The sequence below is a fragment of the Poromitra crassiceps genome (genome assembly GCF_964638095.1).
Source record: "Poromitra crassiceps genome assembly, chromosome: 11".
NCBI lineage: Eukaryota > Metazoa > Chordata > Actinopteri > Beryciformes > Melamphaidae > Poromitra > Poromitra crassiceps.
In genome coordinates this window covers 33,148,446-33,153,445 of record NC_139643.1, presented here as the reverse complement: position 1 = coordinate 33,153,445, position 5,000 = coordinate 33,148,446, and the positions used below count along the sequence as shown (strand labels likewise).

General features: G+C 49.6%; 1 protein-coding gene across 1 annotated transcript in view; it reads right to left on the bottom strand.

Moving 5' to 3' along the window:
* Positions 1-5,000, bottom strand: part of slc25a13 (solute carrier family 25 member 13) — a gene marked incomplete at both ends in the record, with an annotated part of 69,360 nt that overhangs the window by 20,001 nt on the left and 44,359 nt on the right. The gene's annotated exons all lie outside the window — the stretch shown is intronic.

Genomic DNA, 5,000 nt, shown 5'->3' with positions numbered 1-5,000 from the left:
GCAAAAAATAGTTTGCTTCTGTCTCACCCGTTCTCCCTCTCTCTTCACACGCGACGAGGGCTGTGCTCTCTCTCCACAACATTATAAAAACGAGTCCGCACTCTGCACGCAGTTTGTTGTGAAACAATTTCTCCGAACTGCCATGTGTTGGACAGTAACGTTAACGATAGTTCGGTTTGTTTGAAGTGCCCAAAACGTGCAGTTTGTTTAGATATCGTTCTTTTTCAACGCTTGATAGATGGTCTAAATATTCCTGACTGGAAACTGGTGGAAAAAAGCCCGCTTTTTGCTGGAGCTGCGTCTGGTCAGTGTTCAGCGCCATTGTTGTTTTGAGTTTTGACCGCCAGAATGGGCGTTCCTTGTACTTACGTAACGCCCCTTGAAAGCTATGAATTCTGGCTGCCACAACGTGCTAACATGATTGCAACCGGTACGCTGGTGCTCATTAAGACCCATGCTTTTGTGCCTTTGTGTGTGCTGCCCAAGCTCAATCGAAAAAGAGCCGTTCATCTCAATATAGCTCCTCTGGTTGAATAAAAAACTTAAAAATACCACTTTACGACAAAGTCAACAATGACAATGCTACTCTGACCCAGCTTAGTGGTGCGCAATTGGTGCGAGTGACGTGATTTTACGACGGTGCCGTCTCGGCAACCAGCTGCAAAACAAACATGTGGAGAGGAGGAGAGTGCAGGGCGACTAGCGGGAAATGCAGCTGATGCCGTGGCGTCTGTCAGCTGTTTGTCTTGGTCTCTCAGAGCCCGCGGGGGCTCTGCCTCGCTCGCTCACCTCTCACTTCACACTGCGAGGGGAGGCGAGTCCAGACCGGCCCCCTGAGCCTTTCATGTGTCCGGGGGTAGCTGGGCCAGAGGTGTGGCGAGACAAATGCTTAACTATGTTTAGTCATGGAACATGACGGCATTTCCACAATGCTCCTGGCTTCTGACTGAGAGATGTTGAGACCGTTTAAGATGCTTTTGGGAAACGGGGCTTTGTCTGAGTGACAGAGCGCCACTCTGAAGACTTCTCTGTGCCTCGCCTGTTCTCTCTCCTTTAATTGTTCCTCTCGCTCTCTTCCTCTGCGCTCTCTTTCGCAGCATTGTCTCTCTCTCTCTGTCACTCCGTCTGTTGCTTTGACCTCCTCTCAAGCCATCTCCCTCATCCTCTTGAATATTGTCTCTCCCTCTGTACGGTTGCCAGTGGTTACTGCAGCTACACGCAGAAGGGCGGCACATCGCAATTAGATAGCAATCGGTTGCCATGGCGCTGTTCCCGTCTTAAATAGGCCTGGTCTGTTTGTTGTTGTTTCTCTCACCCCCCCCCCCCCCATCTCTCTCTCTTTCATTCGCTTCTTTATGAATGATGGATTGTGCTTGTCGCCTCTTGCCTTACGGGAAGGCATCAAGCGCCAATCTGCAACATGGGCATTTTTTTTGCTAAAATTGTCCCTCAATTTTAAGCGTTGGCATATTTTGCCCAAGAGAAAGGAGGGAGGAGGGAAAGAGAGGGAGAGAAAGAGAGAGAGATCATAATCGTCTCATTGAAGGTGTGTGCAGCCGCTTTTTAAATAAAACACAGCAGAGTGGGCCACAGCTTCCCTTCCAGACCAAATGAGAGGCTGTGAATAGCAGGAGGGCTGCCGCTCCAAAGCTGCGATACCTCACAGCTAACTCTTTATGGCTAGTTTTATGGAAACAACCTTGTTGATTACATGCTGGCTAATAGCACGAGCATTGAGAGGCTATTGGCTCCGCCCCTAGCAGCGTGAGCTACTTCAATTTGAGAGACTAACGAGAGTGAAGATGGTCATGGTAAACAACAACACGGTTCAGAGAGACGAGCTGACAATTAGCGTTGACGACATGAGACAGACAGGAGGGGCAATGTGGGTGAAGTTGCGGGAGTTTTTTTTTTGTGCACTCAACTCTGTCCCTCAAATGCCTCCTCAGCGCATTCCTACTTAACTTTGGACAAGCCTCCTAAACTTTGGATAACCGGAACACAGAGAGAGAGAGAGAGAGAGAGAGAGAGAGAGAGAGAGAGAGAGAGAGAGAGAGAGAGAGAGAGAGAGCAGTGCAGAGACAAACACAGAGACAGAGAAATAAACAGTGAGATAATGAAAGAGAAAGATTGAGAGAGAGACAGAGACAGAAGTAGTCACAACAGGAGCAGTGAGGGGATGTCAGAGGTGGCGGGAGAGAGGTTGAGGGGTGTGATTACAGAGTGACAGCGTCGGCAGCTCTCTGCTGATCCCCAGGTAATTACAAGGCAAGGTGATCCTGAGGAACCTGGGAAGTCAGCACCTCACGTACGCTCCACCGCGCCCTGCCTGTGTGTGTGTGTGTGTGTGTGTGTGTGTGTGTGTGTGTGTGTGTGTGTGTGTGCGTGCGTGCGTGCGTGCGTGTGTGTGTGTGTGTGTGTGCGTGTGTGTGTGTGTGTGTGCGGGCGCGCTTCAGAGATTTTGAGAGTTTGAGGACCTGGACTCACAGGCCAACAGTTTACTTATCTTAAGGCCAAACAAGACATTAGTGGCAGCTGAAACCACTAGCTACCCTCCATTAATAGCCATTCACACTTTCATTAGTACTTCAACACGAATGCTTAAACAGCAATTATGCTACATCGTACCGGTCTGAAGGCGCGCTACATTCTCCGATAAATGTTTTCACAATCTACGGCAGGCTTGAATAAGGAAGCCATTACAAAGGCTTAAAAATCAACCATGCAAATTGCGAGAGATTTACAGCGAATAATTGCTGGCGAAAACAAACAAAGCATTACTGTATTTCAACCTCCCCCGCCCCTTTCTAAGTTTCTCTCTACCTCGGTCCTCCTCCCAGCAATGACCCAGTGACTATTTTGTGTAACTGAAGTCCTAAAGCACAGGCCAGTAACCGCCAGATAAGCATCCAGCCAGCTCAGTCAACGGAGCATGCCGTTCTTACCAAATAATCATTAGGACCTGGCAACCCACACTGAGGGCTTAATGCTGCTGAGCCATGGCTTTACAGAGAGAGGGGAGGAGGAGGCGGGAATGGAGAGAGAAGCAGAGAGGAGAGGGGAGAGAGGAGGAAGTGGGAATGGAGAGAAAAGCAGAGAGGAGAGGAGGAGGTGGGAATGGAGAGAGAAGCAGAGAGGAGAGGGGAGAGAGGAGGAGGTGGGAATGGAGAGAGAAGCAGAGGAGAGGAGGAGGTGGGAATGGAGAGAGAAGCAGAGAGGAGAGGGGAGAGAGGAGGAGGCGGGAATGGAGAGAGAAGCAGAGAGGAGAGGGGAGAGAGGAGGAGGTGGGAATGGAGAGAGAAGCAGAGGGGAGGAGGAGGTGGGAATGGAGAGAGAAGCAGAGGGGAGAGAGGAGGAGGCGGGAATGGAGAGAGAAGCAGAGGAGAGGAGGAGGCGGGAATGGAGAGAGAAGCAGAGGAGAGGAGGAGGTGGGAATGGAGAGAGAAGCAGAGGAGAGGAGGAGGTGGGAATGGAGAGAGAAGCAGAGAGGAGAGGGGAGAGAGGAGGAGGTGGGAATGGAGAGAGAAGCAGAGGGGAGGAGGAGGTGGGAATGGAGAGAGAAGCAGAGGGGAGGAGGAAGTGGGAATGGAGAGAGAAGCAGAGGAGAGAAGGAGGTGGGAATGGAGAGAGAAGCAGAGAGGAGAGGAGGAGGTGGGAATGGAGAGAGAAGCAGAGAGGAGAGTCGAGGAGAGGAGTGGATGGAAGAGGGCAGAAAAGGAAAGGATGATATAAAAAGAGGTGGAGAGTAGGGTTGGGTAATTTTTTTTAAATATATTGATATCAACTCAATATTCATTTGAAGGAACTGATATCGATTCATGAATCCCAATATCGATCTTTTAATATAAAGTATATTTTCCCGTGGATTAACGTTAACCCCGTCAGACTCGCGTGGCTTGGTTCTTAGCGCAACAAGATCTCGTGAACAATATTTTTTAATAATGCACCCTGTGGTGCTACCAGGTGGCTCACCTGGTAGCACGTGCATGACGTGTATGAGGCCCGGTCCTTCGCGCGGCCGACGCGGGTTCGAATCCGACCCGAGGTCCTTTGCCGTGTGTCATCCCCTCTCTCTCCCCACCTTTCCTGTCTGCCTACTGTCCTATCTAAATAAAGGCAAAAATGCCCCAAAAATAATCTATTAAAAAAAGCACCCCGTTAGAGGTTCCTTGTACAATTTACACCATTAGTTCTTTGAGAATCTCTCAAGTAAAATTTATATTGTAACTGGGTTCAATATCAATATTTCAGTTACAATATCAATTTTGTTCTGTTACAATGAATCGTATCGGAAACCGGGACCTTGTGTATCGGAATCATATTGGATGGGGAAATCAGTGGCGATACCCAGCCCTGGTGGAGAGGAGAGAATAAAACGGGACAGCAGAGGGATGAGTGCAGCAGAGAGAGGGACAAGGCAGAAGGGACATAGAGAAGAGAATGAGAGAAAGACGTTGCTTGAAGTCAGATGAAAGGTGTTTGAGGGACAGAGAGATGCTAAGTGTAGCCTATTGAAACCGCTCACACAACATTACTACCCCCCCCCCCCTGCTCTCCCTGCATTTCTCCCTTTCATTCTTACGCTTTATAGGCTGTGGATCTGAGACTGTCGCTGTGGTCCAAACCAACACTTTCACAGCTACCAAATGATATAAACAGATTTCATGTGCTGTGGCTGGAGACTCACTAAAACAGGGTTCAGTAGGGTTCGACTCCGATGCCTGTGTGTGTGTGTGTGTGTGTGTGTGTGTGTGCGTGTGTGTGTGTGTGTGTGTGTGCACGTGTGTGTCTGTGTGTGTGTGAGATAAAGCGGCAGGCGGAGTGCGGTGCCAGCACTAACACCGGGGCCTCAGCCAGGATGAAAGGAGCTGTCACGACGGCTCACGGCGGAAAAGAGGAAAAATCCATCCATCCACACTCCTCTCCTCTCCTCCTCTCCCTCTGCTTCTATATACATCACTCCTCTCCTCCTCTCCCTCTGCTTCTATATACATCAGTCC